Source organism: Oryctolagus cuniculus, chromosome 13 (genome assembly GCF_051225735.1).
Source record: "Oryctolagus cuniculus isolate XC-2025 breed Fujian yellow rabbit chromosome 13, ASM5122573v1, whole genome shotgun sequence".
NCBI classification, from domain to species: domain Eukaryota; kingdom Metazoa; phylum Chordata; class Mammalia; order Lagomorpha; family Leporidae; genus Oryctolagus; species Oryctolagus cuniculus.
Window position 1 is genome coordinate 110,718,926 of NC_142879.1, and position 18,848 is coordinate 110,737,773.

An 18,848-nucleotide genomic window follows, 5' to 3' on the forward strand; every position below is an offset into this window, starting at 1 on the left:
AGAGAGAGAGAGACAGAGAGAAAGGTCTTCCTTTTGCCGTTGGTTCACCCCCCAATGGCCGCTGCGGCCGGCGCACCACGCTGATCCGAAGGCAGGAGCCAGGTTCTTCTCCTGGTCTCCCATGGGGTGCAGGGCCCAAGCACCTGGGCCATCCTCCACTGCACTCCCTGGCCACAGCAGAGAGCTGGACTGGAAGAGGGGCAACCGGGACAGAATCCGGTGTCCCGACCGGGACTAGAATCCAGTGTGCTGGCGCCGCAAGGCGGAGGATTAGCCTAGTGAGCCGCGGCGCCGGCCTCTTCTCATCCTTAATAGCTGGATTACAGTGTAAGTATCTGGAGGTGACACAAGGAAAACACACCTAGGTCACTCTGCACAAAGTTCAAGGAAAGGTATCTGAAGCCTCACCTGGCCGCTGTCAGCTTTCTCCGGAGGCCACAGCAGACATTGACAATGGGATTTAAAACCTCAGTCCCATGGATCAGCCAGGCTGCACCTGGATCACACAGGGCTGGGTGAGTCTGCACTCCCCTTCCGCTGTTTCCTTTACCATCACCAGTGTCACGCTTTACCTGTTAACCCGGTACATGGGAAGGTGTCCCTTGGAATCGCCTTAGAATTTCTAACATCACTTTTTTTTTTGATTTGTGATCTTATTTTGTGATTTGTGATCTGCCTACATGCCCTAAGTGCCTAGGTTCTAGTCTCAGCTCTGTTTCTGATTCCAGCTTTCTACTAATGAGCATTATTTTCTTTTGGGGGGGAGAGGGCAGCAGGTGACAACTCATGTAGTTGGGTCCCTGCCACCCACATGAGAGGCCCAGATAGAGTTCCTGACTCCTGGCTTCTGCCTGCTATAGCCCTGGCTGCTGCAGCATTTGAGGATGGAAGATCATTATCTGTTTCTGTCTCAATGTCTTTCAGTAAATGAAACACAGATAAAAAAAATGTAAAAAATGATCTGGTATGGATGGTGTCAGTCTGTGGCCAACCCCAGGAAAATCTGGTCTTGTGTCGTCTGTCTTAACGTCTCACCCTTTCACTCTCACAGATGCAGGCATCCATTCTGAGTCGCAGGTGTTCTTTTTTTTTTTTTTTAAACAATTTATTTACTTATTTGAATAGCAGAGTTACAGAGAGGCAGAAGGGGGGGGGGAGAGAAAGACACACACACACACATATACATATATCTTCCATCTGCTGGTTCACTCCCCACATGGCTGCAACAGCTGGAGCTAGGCAGATCCGAAGCCAGGAGCCAGGAGCTTCCTCCAGGTCTCCCATGCGGGTGCAGGAGCCTAAGGACTTGGGCCATCTTCTACTGCTTCCCCAGGCCATAGCAGAGAGCTGGATTGGAAGTGGAGCAGTGGCCACATGGGATGCCGGCACTGCAGGTGGGGGCTTTACCTGCTACATCACAGTGCTGCCCCAAGTCTCAGGAGTTCTCAACCATCAGAAGGCAGAGGGCTCTCACTCCCAGCAGGTCTCCCACAATCACGTGATAAAAGACAACCTGTGGGACCCAAGTGTTTGAGGCAAGGCAAGTGCATCTGACTAAGGCAGCATGGTGCCTTTCACTGAGGTAAGCCTTCTTCTAATGGCAGAGACCGAGATCACACAGACCCTTGTGGGCGAGCAACTGAGAGCGGCAGGTGACCAAAGGCTCTTCTGGAGAGCAGGTACTAGCAGGGTCGGGGACTGCAGGAAGGCTCAGGAGGAGGGTCTACCACCGGGCAGACGAGAACACTGCCTGGGAGCCGGGGTGGCGAAGCCCGCACGGGTGCTGAGTTCAAGACCTGCGACGTGGCTCGCACGCCTCCTCAGCAGCACGGGCGGCCCTGCCCTCCCCCTGGTGTTTGTGTGAGCCGCTTCTCTACAGAACACTCCGCTTCCCCCTTCTCGCTGCCCTCCCACGCCGCTCCAGCCTGGGCCCACAGGAGCCCAGCACCGTCAGTAACTTATCCAGCGTTATCCAGAATTCCAGCACCCGCTCTGTGTGCCGGCAGAGCTGCACCCCAGGGAAGGAACCCTGCGGCCTGGCGGCGCGAACCGAGCGCAGGTGAATCCCACGGGGGCCCTCGCGCGCGGGGGAGTTCACCGCCCCCTTCAGGGTCACGGGGTCATTAACGCCGGTCCCCAGCGGTCGCCGTGCGCGGGACCACGGAGCTCGTGGGTCAGAGAGCCCCAGGGACCCTGTGCAACCGCCAACGCCCCGGGCGGGTTCCTCTTACACCGGGATCAGAGCGGCGGCCGAGACACCGGCGCGCGGACCCGCAGGCGCGGGAGACGGGGCTGAGGCACCGCGGCCCCCGGCCGGCCGCCCCGCGCGCGCCCGGCCCCGCGCGGCCCCGCCCGGCCGAGCCCTTTGTCCGGGCGCCTCCCGAGGCGCGGCCGTCAGGAATGCGCTTCCGGAGCGAGGGGCGCGCGCCCGGCCCGCGGGGCGGGGCCGCGGAGGGGCTTCCGGCCGGGAGGCGGCGCGGGGCGGCCGAGACCCCGCCCGGTGGCCCGGAGGAGGAGGAGGAGCCGCCGCCCGCCGCGCCCGGAGCCGGGAGAGGCCGCGCCGAGCCGCGGGGACGCCGAGCAGCAGGCCCAGCCTAGGGCGCAGGCCCGGACGCCGCCTGGGGAAGGTGAGGCCTGCGGCGCGCGGCGCAGCGCGCCCGGCGGCGTCCGGCCCGTCCTCGCGGCCCTTCCCGGCCGGCGTCCCCTCTGCCTGGGAGGCCGGCGTGGCTGCCGCGCGGGGCCGGCCGTTTCCGGCAGCGCTGGGTCAGCGCCCGCGTCCGGGGAGAGCTAGGCCTCCCAGGGGTCCTCGCTCAGGGCCCGGCCGGCCGCTGTGCTGGTCACCGGGCGCTTGTCCTGCGGCAGCAGCGCCGAGCCGGGCCACAGCGCCCGAGAGCGGGCAGCAGCTGGACTCGGGGTCCAGCGCCTTCGGCCCCGGGCGTCTGGGAGGAGTCCCGGTTCTCTGCCCCTGGGGGCGGGGAGCCGGGAGGAGTTGGGGGGCCAGGACCCGTCGCCCTCGGGAGTCGGGAGAAGTCGGGGGGCCGAGCCCTTTGCTGTCGGACCCCGGGAGCGGGGTGGACCCCTGGGAGCCTGGAGGAGTCGCCGGGGCCAGGGCCCGCCACGCTGTGCCCGCAGGAACCGGGAGGAGTGGCCGGGATCCCCGGGAGCGGGAGGAGCCGCCGCGGCGCCGGGGTGCGGGGCGGAGGCCGCGGGCGTGAGGACCCCGGTCTGGGCGCTGGGCGAGGGCCGGGCCGCTTCGCCGCGGGCGTGAGGACCCCGGTCTGGGCGCTGGGCGAGGGCCGGGCCGCTCCGCCGCGGGCGTGAGGACCCCCGGTCTGGGCACTGGGCGAGGGCCGGGCTGCTCCGCCGCGGGCGTGAGGACCCCCGGTCTGGGCGCTGGGCGAGGGCCGGGCCGCTCCGCCGCGGGCGTGAGGACCCTGGTCTGGGCGTGAGGACCTCCGTCTGGCTGCTCCGCCGCGGGCGTGAGAACCCCGGTCTGGGCTTGAGGACCCCGGTCTGGGCGCTGGGCGAGGGCCGGGCCGCTCCGCCGCGCGCCGGTGCTCGTGCCGCCCGGGAGCGCGCGCGGTTCGCCCGGTGCTGGCTCTTGATCTCGAGTCGCGACCCCCGCTCCGCGCTGCTGGTTCCTCTGAAGTGGAACAAAGGCGCCCGCGCCAATACGATAACGGATTCTGGTTATCTCGCCCGGTTCTGCGACAGGGCGGGGAGCCGTGGGTCCTGTTTTCACCTCCCGTTTTACGGAGGCGAAGACCCCAGGGTCCACGGACCTCCGTCCTGAGCCCGTGGCCGCCGGGACGCTGACGTGAGCACTTGCCGGCTGCTCAGCCCTCCTGGGCGGTCAAGTCTGACATCCCAGTGTGGTTGGCTACGTAGATGTCTCTGGGTCAGCAGTCCGCATAGATATTTAGGTGCATAGAATCGTAGGTTGTGGGTTATTTTTTTGTTGTTTGGTGGTTTTTATAATGCTCATATTTTTAAGTAATTTTGCTTCATTACTCAATACTAAATGCATGATTTGGGATGGTAAGTAATAAATAGGAAAGAAATGAAGCATTGATGTTTTGGTATACACATTTGGGATGAAAGCTATTTTACTTCGCCAAAAATTGAGTATAAAAGGGGAAGATGTTATTAAAATGCTAGTTTAAAAGATAGGGAATGTGGTTAATACCTTACTGTGTAGACAGAGCAAATAAACTCCTAGCCTAATTTGGCTTCACAGATCGACAATTTTAAGTGTTTGTGATGTGGACTTTCTTTTGTTTAAGAATGTAAAGTTGTATTTTAAGGTTATTTTTTAATCTCAAAGACTAACTGCTTTGTATATATGCTACCAAAACGAGCAACAAAGTATAACCACGTGGAAAAGTCCTTAGCTTGAGTAATTTTAACACTCGGGCCTTCTAGTAGTGTAGTTTGAGTCCACCACAGGTCACCATCATTGAATGGAAATGCCTACTTGGTGTTGAATTCCTAACTGCAGGAGTTGCACGCACTGGGGACCTTTTATCTTCATGAAAAGCAGTCCGTTTAATGTCCTGCAAGTTTTCACAAGAATCCCTGCCACTTGTGATTGACTTGTTGTTTGGCTTCTTACTGAATAAACTGGCTCCCAGGAAGGGAGAGTTGTGCAGTGCTGGAAGCAAGCGTTTTCCTTCATCTCAGTGTGCCGGTTTGCTCTTCGCTGCTGCAGTGATGGGCTGAGCCACTTCTGAGGGTGGTACACGCTGCAGAGATCTTTGGAGTGCTGAGAACTTAGATTTCTGAAATTGCAACAAGTGCATTTACCTGAGAGGATTAGAGAGGACTGTGGCTAATCTACATGGAGGGTTAGGGATCCAGAGGGGTCTGTGTCGAAAAACAGGTGTTGCCATGCCAGCAGTGTTGTTCTCATTGTGTGTGCTGAGGGTTCTGTTTGTCCTTGGGAGGATGAGTATGGAAGAGTGTGGTAGTCTCCTGCGTCCCAGGGATCCTGAGGTCATAGCTATATTTATGTGGAAAGCTGCAAAACAAAACAAAAAACCCGCCGAAGTCCATGAAACTCAGAACTTTTGCAGTTTTATAAGGGTTCAATGGATAGGTGAAAAAAAGTGTCTCTTTGAGGAGATGTGTGCGAAAGGAGCCCAACTGTGTTTTGTAAATTTTTCATTGTTTTGGAAATGGCTATTTATAAGGCTTTTACCAAGTGAAGTTTTATTTATAAGATAATACCACGTGGGATTTTAGAGGTCAGCTTTAAACTTTATTTTTGGTTTGTGGCTTTACAAGACAAGGTTAACTGTACTAGCAGTATGCTTCAGTATGTGCAGATCACCTCTTCATGAAGTGTGTGTGTGTGTGAGAGAGAGAGAGAGAGAAACTGCTTCAGATACATACATACAAAGTGTGTATATGCACACAATTTTATATTAAAGGACCAGTCTCATTCTACAGAGTCTCAAAAGTGTGGGTTTCCGGCCTTCAAGAATGTGTAAAATTATTCTTTGGGGTGTAGAAAGACTCATTTACGATTATTTATTGGAAGTATCTTTGAATCTAATTACCTTAAACATTTTATTGTAATTTATAGTGTTGTAGTATATTGCTATAAATTATATTTTCACTTATAAATGTGCATATATTTGGGGTACATATTTGCCCTCAATGTTGTTAGTGACAAAAATGAGCAAGCATTGGGGCTGGCACTGTGCCATGGTGGGTAAGGCTGCTGCCCTCAATGCCAGCATCCCATATAGGTGCCTGCTGCTGAGTCCTGTCTGCTCCAGTTCTGATTCAGCTCCCTGCTATGGCCTGGGAAAGCAGTAGAAGATGGCCCAAGTCCTTGGGCCCCTGCACTCACGTGGGAGACCTGGAAGAAGCTTCTGGCTTTGGATTGGCACAACTCTGGCTGTTAGGGCCATCTTGGGGGTGAACCAGTGGATGGAAGACCTCTCTCTCTCTGCCTCTGCCTCTCTGTAACTTTGCTTTTCAAATAAATAAATAATTTTTAAGTGAGCAAGCGGAGGCTTTGAAGATCTCTGGTATAATAGGAATGGTTTGGCTGGGGACACACGTGCTGTATTTAGGAGAGGGACTTGGTGTCTGAGATCGGTGGTTTACCAGAGTAGACAGTCTGCCCAGGAGGGGAGCTGGCTGGCTGAAGAGGGGGATGGGTTCTCTGTGCATGATGGACATGGGTAGAGAAGCCTAGAGTGCAGCTGGTGAGCAGGTTGGGAGATTTTGCTTTGTGAATTCTTAGACTGTAAGTGCTGGTTGGAGCTCTGGGCTGCAGAGGAAGGCACCAGAGGAGAGGGTGTGGAGGAAGAGGGGCCGGAGGGTGCACCTAGGGAATGCTTGCCCCGGCATGGGTGGGAGAGGAGAGATGGAGAAAAGCCTTTTCCTTCCTCCATTCTTCTCCCGGCTTCTGATTCCTTTGAGTGTCGTTTTACTGAGTGAGTGAGGCACTTGTGGGGTTTTCCAGTAACCGCACACTTGAGGTAAAAACAAAAAGACGTGATGACATTCATGTCCCTCTGCCGTGGCATTGCTGGCATTTATGAGAAAGGAACTTGGTGGGGAGAGAGACTGGGTTTCTTGGTGACCTTTGTCAAAACGCGCAGCCTTCGAAGGCTTTGCTTCCCCTGTCTGCACTTCAGATGATCTTTCTGGCTGCTTGAAGGGCAGCTCCGCCGGCTCATGCACTTTAGTCCATTTTTCTCTTTATCCCACGAACAGCCCCATTTTCCCATGTCACCCCCTGGGAGGGCAGGGACTGTGCGTGTTATCCTCAAGGAGTACCTGCCAGAGCTGGCCAGCCACCCTAGACCTTCTTCAGGATGTCACCCAGCCACACCTTGCATTTTAGTCTGGCAGTGTGGTGTGTCCAGGCACCTGACAGGCTGTGCTGAGTGGGTGTGAGTCAGGAAGTTGGCCTGGTGGTTGATGTTGCATGTATTATCTGTCTACTTGGACAAATTGTGTTTACTTTAAAAAAAACAACAAATGCCAAAGAATATTTTACAGTGTACTGTGCCAGCAGTACTCCCTAATAGGTTTTATTAGAAAGTTTATTTATTTTTATTTATTCGAAATGTAGTGTGACAGAGAAAAGAGAGCGATCGATCAAGGTCTTCCATTCATTGTTTCACTCTGCATAAACCTACAAGAGCTGGCCAGAACTGAGCCAGGCCAAGCCGAGGAGCCAGTAATTCCATCTGGGTCTCCTGCTTGGGTGATGACAGGGACCCAAGTACTTGAGCCATCATCTGCTGCCTCCCAAGCTGAGTATTAGCAGGAAGCTTGGTAAACCAGACTTGAACCCAGACACTCTGATAAGGGATGTGGATGTCCCAAGTGATGGCTTAACCAGCGATGTCTCAACAGCTGCCCCCATCCTAATAGCTTTTGAAGAGAAGATCAGCATTGGCCTGAGTGGTTTGGGCTGACCGTGGAGGAGATGGCACATGAGCTTGGAATGGTTATGAGCAGACAAGGGTGACAGATGGGGACATCTGTCTACAGGCCCAGTCTAATGCTGGACATGTTAGTTGATCATTTGGTTACCCATGAAGTTATATGTGTGTTTGTGTGAATATATTACATGAAGGCCTGAACTCTTGTGTCCAGCTCTGCTCTGTTCAGCCACAGACATGAATACAGTAACTTGTAGTAAAAGCTTGATAGAAACCAACTCTGATACTGGGCATCACTGAAAGTTTGTCACTGACCATCCCAGGCTCTGTCAGGAATGTGCTTTGGAACCACAAAGAAAGTAGTTCTTTTTATTGTGGTCGAAGAGATGAAGAACCAGTGAGAGCTGAAAAAAAGTCAGAAAAGTAGAAGAAAAGTTAACTTTCTCTTTTGTCTAGGAATTATTTTCATCATTGAAAATGTACACATGCAACATCAGGTGTGTGCCATTTGACTACAGAAGTCCTTTCAGTATATGTTTATTGAATGAATATGCAATAGGTAATTTTCTTATGCAGTTAGGCAGAATAGTTCACTACCTTTCCCTCTACATCCAGTGTAGTTGTAGTTTATGTGTGATCGCTCTTGTGTTGTTATTTCTGTGCCTCTTAAGGGAGTAGTGGTACAGTCATGTCTGATTGTTGGGGAAGAGGCTGCAATTGGAGCAAGCACATTTAGTATTACAGTGTTGTACAAGGGCATTTTAAAAAGTTCGTGGAAATGCATACTATGTAAAAACTACACATGGATTTCAAAATCTCCTGTCAAAATAAATTTAGATTTTAATTCCATTTTTCCACAGCCTTTTAAGTACCCTTGTATTAGGAAAATGTAATCAAATTATAATTAATAGGGAATAAGATTTATGCTTATTAAAGAAGTATGAGAGATTGAGCAATATTTATTCAGTTTACTTAGGTTCTTATTTTAGAAGCCCATGACTAGTGAATAATTTGATGAGGGAAAAAGAAATTCAATAATCAAATAAATTATAAGTTGAAGATCACTAAAGATATTTGTTGGGGCCAGTGCTGTGGCATAGCTGGTACCTGTGGCACTGGCATACCAAATAGGTGCTGGTTCAAGTCCTGGCTGCTCCAGTTTCAATCCAGCTCCCTGCTCATGCACCTGGGAAAGCAGCTGAAGATGGCCCAAGTGTTTGGGCCCCTGCACTCATGTGGGAGACCCAATGGCCCAACTCTGATGGCCACTGAGGGAATGAACCTACGATGTAAGATGTAAGATCTCTTTCTCTCTGCTCTCTGCACCCTCCCCCCCCCCCCCCGCCTTGTGTAACTCTGCCTTTCAAATAAATAATTTTTTTTAAAAAAGGTATTTGTTGCCCAAAGCTTTCACATTCATGATCCTGTTGTATCCTGCATCAGTTCTTCCTGGTGAGAAAAATGAGAAACTTAAGTGATTTCTCTCTGTGTGTAGTTTGTTTCTGCATATGTAAGACACAGCCAGCACTGTTGTTGGATTTTGCCATAGGGCAGCTAGGGGAGGGATTAGGTAGAAGATGTGGCCAGTGTTAGTTTGATCAAGGGTAGATTTTACTATCTACCTAAAAAGTGGTTGAAGTTATACAATCTGGGGACAAAACTCAATTCCTAACAAGTTCTGGGGAACACAAGTTGTTACCATTGATCAGGGAGTCACTTCTGCTGCCTCCATTCACAAGCAACTTTGTAAACTTGCTCCAGAGAAAGCCTTCTCAACAAAAACAGTTGCTAATTCTTCTTTTCTCCTCAGGGAAAGGCAAAAAACTCTTAGAAAGTGTTCGGAAGGAGCAGTGTAAGCCCTCCTGCGAGTGGGAGGGGCCGGGTGCCCACTGGCTGGGGTAGCTTTGTTTCACAAAGCAAGACAACTGTTTCAAGTCCATTCTTCCGCACTTTTGAGTTTATTGTGTGCTCCCTCTGTTGTTAGAATTTAATGCTCAAATTTTTTTTTCCTGTTCTTAAACAAGGCTGTCCTTTTCGGTTGTCTGCTTTTCAGGTCATGTTGATTGGCTTGAGTTCTGGGTGGCTTTTCTTGTCTGATCTTCCTCTTGTGCTGATTGTGTGTAAGCGTTCTGTAGAGGATTCTGACCCAGATTTCCTTCCCTGGGTCGTTATACTTTCCCTCTCTTTGTGGCCTGTTTTGATCCCTGTGAGGTAAGATTTGTTTGAGGTTTCCCAGATTCCCTGAAAAACATAATGAGCTCGTGCAGATTTTCTCCTCTTGCCTGAGAAGATTCCTCCCTCATTCCCCCTTTGTCTTGGAGAAGTTTCCCACCTCGACCCGCTGTGGTGTAGGGTGTAGTGTCCCAGCCTTTGCCTCTCCCCTCTCCCCACGGTGCTTGTCTCTTGGGCATCTTGGTAGCTGCCCTGGCAGCTGTCCACTGGTGTCCTTGTCCCTGTGGACCAGATGGTAGAGGTGACTGAGCTTTCCTGGTGTCATTCCCTGGAGAAGGTGGCTAGGGTCCCAGTGACCAGTGATGAATGGGTTTGCAGTCCGTTGCTCTGGTCCTCAAGTGCCTACTCCTGTTGTGAGCTGCTGTCAGATTTCTGATTGTTTTCTGAGCAACCAGACCTTTGTTGTCGGATCTCATTAGCTTCAGGCCATAGTAGCACTGTGGTGTGTGAAGAGGTGTTCCTGCTGCTCAGCTCGTCTGCCTGGTCGAGAGTGGTAAACTTGAGCAGGTTTCCAGTGCAGACAGCTGTTGTGTTTGTCCACAAGAGGTGGTGGGGGAAAGCCTCAGTGAAGTATGACTCTCGCAGTGCTGGCCTTGGATTGCTTAGCCTCTTGTCTGTTCTTCCCCTCTCAGTCATTCACTCACTCACTCATTGCAGGTCCTGTTCCATCCTTCCTGTAAATTATGTTAATCATTAATCCTTTTATATTATCTGGAGTTAGCGCCACACCTCTTCCTGCCAGACAGAAGGGACATTTTACTTTTCCTAAAAGGGGAAGGGTGCTCTTGCCAGGGGATGACGTCATCTTCACCTCTCACCCTCAAGTGGTGCAGAGCTCAGTGAGATTTCTCAGTTTCTCATGCTCTTCCCATTTTACTCTGTGGGAAGTGGAAAGAGCCACATGCTAATTCCTGGAGTCATCAAGTCTGATTCTGTTCTGGAGTACAGTGATTTTTTAAACCCACTTTTAAAATTTTATTAATATAAAGGGAACAGATTTCATGTATTTCATTGGTACAGTTCTAAGAACATAACCGTATTTCCCTCCCTTCCCTCTTCAGTCCTCCTCCTTCCTTCTTTCCTTTAATTTCTATAAAGACAATTTATTTTTTAAGTGCTAAGCACCTTTTATTAATACATTTTTCTATCTAAAATTCAAGACTCAATTTTTTGTGATTTTTTTTATATAGAGTGAACAAATTCCATGTATTTCATATATACAAATTTAGGAGTATAGTGATACTTCCCACCCTACCCTCCCTCCTCCTTCCTTTCTTATTCTTTTAATTTTTTTTTGACAGGTAGAGTTAGACAGAGAGAGAGAGAGAGAAAGGTCTTCTTCCATTGGTTCACCCCCCAAATGGTCCCTCCCAAATCGGCGCTGTGCCAGTCTGAAGCCAGGAGCCAGGTGCTTCCTTCTGGTCTTTCATGCTGATACAGAGCCCAAGCATCTGCACCATCCTCTACTGCCCTCCCGGGCCACAGCAGAGAGCTGGACTGAAGAGGAGCAACTGGGACAGAATCCGGTGTCCCAACCGGGACTAGAACCCTGGGGTGCCAGCGCTGCAGGTGGAGTATTAATCTAGTGAGCCGTGGCGCTGGCCTCTTTTAATTTCTACAGTGACATTCTTTCAGTTTTTTTTACAATCATAAGCTTAACCCTCCAGTAAGTAAAGAATTCAACAAATAGTAAGAAAAAAAAAACACTGTCCCTTAACAGTAGAGACAAGAGCTGTAAACAGTAGTTCTCAAAATGTCAGTTTTGTACATATACATTATATTTTTTGGACTCTGTTGGTTACTACAGATCGGAGAAAACATGGTATTTGTCATTTTGGGGACTGACTTATTTCACTAATTATAATGGTTTCCAGTTGCATCCATTTTGTCTCAAAAGACAGGATTTCCTTCTTTTTTTATGGCTGGTAGTATTGTATATAAATACACCATATTCTCACTCATCAGTTGTTGTACATATGGGTTGACTTTGTATCTTAGCTATTGTGAATTGGGCTGCAATAAACATGGGGGTGCAGATCACTCTTTCATATGCTGATTTCGTTTCCTTTGGGTAAATTCCCAGAAGTGGGATGACTGGGTCATATGGTAGAGATCTATTTTCAGATTTCTGAGGTATCTCCATGCTGTCTTCCGCAATGGCTTGTACTAGTTTGCATTCCCACCAACAGTGGATTAGAGAACCTTTTCCCCTGTATCCTTGGCAGCATTTATTAGTTTTTGATTTCTGTATGATAGCTGTTCTAACTGGGGTGATGTGAAACCACACTGTGATTTTTGAGTTGCATTTCCCTGATGGCTAGTGATTCAGAACATTTTTTAATGTGTCTTTTGGCCATTTGAATTTCATCTTTTGAAAAATACCTGTTCAAGTCCTTTGCCCATTTATTAACTGGATTGTTGTGATGTTGAGTTTCTTGAGCTCTTTATAGATTGTGTGCTATTTTTTTTTTTTAATTTATTTGGAAGGCAGAGTTAGAATGAGAGATGGAGAGGTGGAGGGAGAGATTCTATCTTCTGGTTCACTTCTCAAATGGCCACAACACCCAGAGCTGGAAGCTAGTAGCCAGGAGCTTCTTCTGGGTCTTCCACGTAGGAAGTGGGGGCCCAAGCACTTGGGCCATTCTCTGCTGCCCTCCCAGTACATTAGCAGGGAACTAGGTTCAAGTGGAGCTGCTGGGACTTGAACTGGCGCACGTATGGGATGCCTGCCCTACAGGTAGTGTGACTGGCTGCGCCACAGCCCTGGAACCAGAATCTGGGTATTAATCCTTTATCAGCTGCATAGTTTGCAAACATTTTCTCCCATTCTGTCAGTTGCCTTTCACTTTGTTAAGTGCTTCCTTTGCAGTGTAGGAGCTTCTTGGTGTGATTCCATTTGTGTATTTTTGCTTTGATTGCCTGTGCTCCTGGGGTCTTTTCCAAGGAGTCTGCCTATGCCAATGTCTTGCAGTTTCCTCACTGTTCTCCTCTTGTAGTTTGATGGTATCAGGTTGTAGCAAAGACGTGATTTCAGGCCCCTCACAGGCTTAATTCATCAGTCACCATATTATTCAACAGGTAAAAGGTAGGAAGACCATTATGCTTAGAGAAATAAGGCAGTGCCCAAAAGACAAGTATCACAGGTTTTCTCAGATATGTGATAATTAATATAGGATACAACAAAATGCGTAGGAATGAAATGGACATCTTGTGATATGATTGTTGTTTTTAACCCTTGCTTACACTTATGTGGAACTGCAAGCTTCCTACTTTTTAGACTGATTTTTATTTATTAAAACCTGTTACTGGCCTGTTTATTTGTTCTCCCTTCTCTAGAGATACAGAGCTGATAGGGTATCAACTTCAGGAGACAGAGTGTTAGGAGTGTGGCTCCTGTGGTTGTGGCAGCTGAAAAGGTCATCTACTGGCTAGCTCGGTGTGTGCAAGCGCAGGGCCACAGCGCCAGGGATGCTGAGGTTGTGCGTCTCAGCTGAGGCTGAAAGTCTGAGTGTCCTTGGAGGGGCCCCAGCTCTTAGAGCCAGATTTGCGGTCCCCTTCAGTCTCTCCAGATGCCTGGCCCTTGATGCCCACCCGTGTGGAAGCCAGGTCATCCCAGCCAGCGCAGTCAGACTCGCTTGCTAATCTCGTCTGAAAGCATGCCCACAGACTCATTCACAGTAACGCTTTCCCAGGTTTCAAGGTATTCCTTAATCCAGTCAGGTGGACACCGTGAAATTGACTGTCCCAGGAAGAAATGATAGTAGGGTTGGACATCTGCAGCAGTTAAGATCCAGCTTGAGAAGCCTGCATCTCAGATCTGAGTATCTGGGTTCAAGTCCCCCCTCTGCTTCTGATTCCAGTTTCCTGCTAATGTGCACCCCAGGAGGCAGCAGCTTAGTACTCAAGTATTTGGGCTGTTGCCACCCACATGGGAGACCTGGATGAAGTTCTTGGTTCCTGGCCTCTGCCTGGCAAAGCCCTGGCTGTTGAAGGCATTTGGGGGAGTGAATCAGTGGGTTGGAAGATTCTCTCTCTCTCTCTCTTTTTCTCTCTTTCTCTCTCTCTGCCTTTCAAATGAAATGAAAATAAATAATGAAAAAATGATGGCGGAACAGACTTGGGATATATCCAACTTTGCTGCATTTTTGAGAGAGACTTCTATTACATCTTTTTCCACCATTAAGCCAAAAATATTATGACACAGAAAAGGGAGTATTGGAATGGTGAAAATGTCTAACTTGTCTTATTAGAAACCTAAGTGTATTCAAAGCATGGGCTTTTGAGTCTGACCTGGGTTCGTATCCCAGCACTGTCACTTAAATGCTACCTGGTAGGTGTCCAATAAATATTTATTGACTGGAGTTTAATTGTATTGAATAAATACAAATAAATACAACTCCTTGTATAAGGGTTGTGTAGGAAGAAATCTTGTGGATTACTTCTTGTGTGATCTGACTTATGGAGACCTTATTCTAAAACTCTGAAGTAAATGTCACTTGCCACATTTTAAAAGTTTTTTCTCTATAGTTGCTTAATAGCATTCCTGATCTGAAAATCCAAAGTCTAAAATGCTGCTGAAACTGAAAGCTTTTGAGTGCTGATGTGATGCCCCCCCTTTTAAGATTTATTTATTTATTTATTTGAAAGGCAGAGTTACAGAGGTGAGAGAGAGAGAGATCTTCCATCTGGTTTGCTTCCCAGATGGTCACAATGGCCAGACTGGGCCATGCTGAAGCCAGGAGTGTCTTCTGGGTCTCCCACATGGGTGTAAGGGCCCAAGGACTTGGGCCATCTTGTACTGCTTTCCCAAGTCCATTAACAGGGAGCTGGATCAGAAGTGGAGCAGCAAGGACTTTGAACCAGTACCCATATGGGATGCCAGTGCTGCACACTGCAGCTTAACCCACTGCATCACAGCTCTGGCCCAGTGGAAGATTATATACCTGACCTCAGGGGATGGGTTTACAGTCAAACTGTAGGTGCACTAACAATACTGCATAACATCACCTTCAGGCTGTTAAGACATACAGATTTCATGTTTAGATGTGGGTCCCATCTCTAATGTATCCACTATGGATATGGGGGTTTCAAAGAGTTAATGGAAGATGCGAATTACCTTTTAGTCCCTCCCCCCCATATATGCAGTCTTCAAAATCTCCAAACATCTCAAATCCAAACTCTCTGGTCCATGTGTTCAAATAAAGGATAGTTAATTGTACATGCAGAGTTTCTGCATTGTGTCTGCACCTGTAAAAGAGGAGGCCAAGTGAGGGATTTGAGTATGTATTTAAACGCTTGACCAGGATATAAAAACATCCTTAACCTTGGTGAGTAAAGATGAGTGTACAGTGAAGATTAAAACAGTTATGCACAGTTTCCTGACAGTGGAAACATTGCAGACATTTGATGCTATTAACCATTAAAATGAGATTGGTTGTGGGAGGTGCTTAAGACTGTGTTCAAGGAATGAGTTATGATAGATAAAATTGAACATGGTAAAAAATGACCTCAGAGTGAAATGCTCTGGTAGGAATGAGACACAGATCCTATCTCTGTATTTGTGAAATAACAAAATTAAAATAGCTGTTGTTGGCCAGCAGTCAACTTGAGATATAAACTCGTCGAGCATTACAAGCCCTTTGCATTTCTGTGCTCTGAGTCAGTTCTAACACGATGTTCTCTCTTTTAAAATAGTGATTAAGCAAGCCTTCAAAAACTCATAGTTAATGACGTCCACCATCAGGCAGTGGCCTCTGGGTTCATTCCCACTTGTGCAGGTTACTTAGGTGGTTTGGTTTCCTAAATAATTACTCTTGGACCTCAGAGGGTGACTGTGAAGAGATGGATGCTGTCATTATTGAACTCAGTATTGTCTTTATTACTGTCATTTGAAGGTGTGTTGACATAAAAGTCCAATATTGTAAGAGCAGCCAGGACTAGAACCCGGCGCCCATATGGGATGCCGGCGCCGCAGGCAGAGGGTCAACCAAGTGAGCCACAGCGCTGGCCCCAGTAGGCCTTCTGTCTGTTCCTTGCATGAGTAGTTGCAGTAGACGTAAGTGTGAAGGAGTGAATGCCCCTGAGGCCACGGTTTCCCTGCTGGAGACTGGATTGAAGATGCACTTCCCACTGATGCCCTCTGAGGAATAGTTTCACTTTCTTTCTGTATTTTTTTTAAGGTTTATTTATTTATTTGAAGCCAGAGAGACGGAGAGAGAGAGAGAAGTCTTCCATCCTCTGGTTACTCTCTAGATGGCTGCAATGGCCAGAGTTGCACAAATTCATAGTCAGGAGCCAGGAGCCTCTTCCAGGTCTCCCACGTGGGTGCAGTGGCCCAAGGACTTGGATCATCTTCAGCTGCTTTCCCAGGCCATAGCAGAGAGCTGGATCAGATGTAGAGCATCTGGGACTCGAACCAGTGTCCATTTGGGATGACGGCACAGCAGGCAGCGGCTTTACCCACTACACTACAGTGCCGGCCCCGAGTTAATTTTTTTTTTAAGATTTATTTATTTATTTGAAAGAGTTACACAGAGAGAGGAGAGGAGAGAGAGAGAGGTCTTCCGTTCAATGGTTCACTCTCAAATTGGCTGCAACGGCCAGAGCTGCGCCGATCAGAAGCCAGGAGCCAGGAACTTCCTCTGGGTCTCCCACATGGGTGCGGGGGCCCAAGGACTTGGGCCATCTTGTACTGCTATCCCAGGCCATAGCAGAGAGCTGGATCAGAAGTGGAGCGACCAGGTCTCAAACCGGTGCCCATATGGGATGCGGTGCTTCGGGCCAGGGTGTTAACCCGCTGCGCTGCAGCTCCGGCCCCTGTGGTCTGAGCAAGGTCGAACCTCCAGGCACCCACTATGAGATAAGACCCTTATATTGGCCGGCGCCGTGGCTCACTAGGCTAATCCTCTGCCTGCGGTGCCGGCACCCCGGGTTCTAGTCCTGGTTGGGGTGCCAGATTCTGTCCTGGTTGCTCCTCTTCCAGTCCAGCTCTGCTGTGGCCCAGGAAGGCAGTGGAGGATGGCCCAGGTCCTTGGGCCCTTCACCCGCATGGGAGACCAGGAGGAAGCACCTGGCTCCTGGCTTCGGATTGGCACAGCGCACCTACTGCAATGCGCCGGTCATAGCGGCCACTTGGGGGGGTGGTGAACCAACGGAAAAAGGAACACCTCCCTCCCTCCCTCCCTCCCTCCCTCCCTCCCTCCCTCCCTCCCTCCCTCCCTCCCTCCCTCCCTCCCTCCCTCCCTCCCTCCCTCCCTCCCTCCCTCCCTCCCTCCCTCCCTCCCTCCCTCCCTCTCTCTCTCTCTCTCTCTCTCTCTCTCTTTCTTTCTTTCTTTCTTTCTTTCTTTCTTCAGAGTGGACAGTGAAAGAGAGAGAAACAGAGAGAAAGGTCTTCCTTGGCAGTTGGTTCACCCTCCAGTGGCCGGCGCGCTGTGGCTGGCGCACCACGCTGATCCAAAGGCAGGAACCAGGTGCTTCTCCTGGTCTCCCATGGGGTGCAGGGCCCAAGGACTTGGGCCATCCTCCACTGCACTCCCTGGCCACAGCAGAGAGCTGGCCTGGAAGAGGGGCAACCGGGACAGAATCCGGCGCCCCGACCGGGACTAGAACACGGTGTGCCAGCGCCGCAAGGCGGAGGATTAGCCTAGTGAGCTGCGGCGCTGGCCGGAAGACCTTTCTCTCTGTCTCTCTCACTGTCTAACTCTGCCTGTCAAAAAAACAACAACAACAACAACAACAAAAAAAACAAAAAACAAACAAACAAAAACCTTATATTGGCTTCTTCTCTTTGTCTTGGTTCACTGTCTTCAAAGTACCTCTTTTCCTGAGGTCTTCTTCCACATAGACTGCTGCACCTGTTCTCGGCCCCGCCCCCCCCCCTTTTTTTTCTGTTTGAGAGGCTGCAAGACAGCTCCCATGTGCTGGGTCACAGTAAATGCCTGCCACGTTGGGGCTGGGCTGCAGCTGGGAGCCAGGAGCTCATTCCCAGGCTCCTGTGTGAGTGGTGGGAATCCAGCTACTTGAGCTTTGACTGCCACCTCCCAGAGTCTGCTGTAGCAGGAAGCTGGAATGGGAGCCAGAGCTGGGACTTAAATCAGGTATTCCAGTGTCAGGTACAGTGCTCTAACCGCTAGGCTGAACACCCACACCTCTTCTTTTTAAGCCTGGCTTTCTGCAGCTGTCACCAGCCGGTCACTGCACCTCTGTTTCTGGCCTGGGCACCAAGCGTTCCAGGAGAGTGGACGTGAGACCTGGAGCTGCCCAGGCCCCCTGTGGGCTCTGCTGCTCCTCAGTGCTTGTTTGTTTTCCCTGTTTCTGGGTTGGGGGTCAGCAGAGGCAGGAGGGTTTCAGAAGGCGGAAGTTTTGTCAAGGTTCATTGAAGGAAAAGGACAGTGCTCTTCAAAGTGAGGTTTTAGAGGTAGATAATATTAGGACGCATTATCTGCTGCCCAACACCCTTACCTTAGTGGTGATCTTGTGTATTTTGAAAGATTTCGGAAGACACCAGTGCTCATTAAAGTAGCCCGAGTCGTGTCCTGCAGCAGCACTTGGTCTGCTCCGCGTGTGGAACTGCCTGGCCGCTGCACTCCTCCGGTGTTTCCACGGGACTCCTTGTGCTCATGCCTCTGGATTTTGTGGTGTTACTGGAATTGCTTAGAATTCTAGTCTGTTTGATGTATTATACATTTCAGGCAGGCCTTGAAAGGGAATTGCTACGCGTTTCCCTTGCCACATTCCACTTTTGTTGCTGTCTTGGATGCAGTCATGAGTACTGTGTAAGCAAAACTAAGCTCAAGGCGTGACAGAACTCGCCAGTCTGAGCACGGCTGCAGAGTGAATGCCTGCACACCTTCTCCTTGTGTCTTCCTCCGGCAGCCAGCCTGCAGCAGAGGCAGCACAGGTGTGATGTTTGGCACTGCAGGGTGGAGCACCTTGCCTGAGGCGTGCGAGTGCACTGGGGGTGAACCCCGGGCATGGAGTTCAGTTAGCTCTTCCTGGAGAAAATCTACCAAGAAACAAGTTAAGCTGTTTTCATTAAGAAGCAGAAAAAAGAAAATAGCAAGACACACACACACACACACACACACACACACTCACTGTTGTCTTCCTGTGGTGCTGTCTCTTTTCTGTTCCAGGTATTCTTACTACATGTCATTCCTCTCATGTTCGTGTGCACTACATCCGTAGTTATCCTATAAGCCTCTGACTGTG

At 49.8% G+C, this 18,848-nt stretch overlaps 1 protein-coding gene and 1 long non-coding RNA gene across 5 annotated transcripts in view; one reads left to right on the forward strand and one right to left on the reverse strand.

The window, feature by feature from the left end:
• Positions 1 to 1,083: 1,083 nt before the first annotated feature.
• Positions 1,084 to 2,368, reverse strand: LOC149122859 (uncharacterized). The gene is made up of 2 exons (XR_016219963.1): positions 2,232 to 2,368; positions 1,084 to 1,513 (listed from the first exon to the last, which is right to left on the reverse strand). It is a non-coding gene; the product is annotated as an uncharacterized LOC149122859 (long non-coding RNA).
• ITGB1 (integrin subunit beta 1) overlaps positions 1,808 to 18,848 on the forward strand; it is a 47,368-nt gene continuing 30,327 nt past the window's right edge. For 2 of the 4 annotated variants that reach the window (XM_089312498.1, XM_070056197.2), the window contains exon 1: positions 1,808 to 2,059. The gene's annotated coding sequence lies outside the window, so the exon portion shown is untranslated. Of the gene's footprint in view, positions 2,060 to 2,557; positions 2,628 to 18,848 lie in introns of those variants that run through there. The other 2 variants (XM_089312497.1, XM_002721189.6) reach the window with 1 other exon arrangement.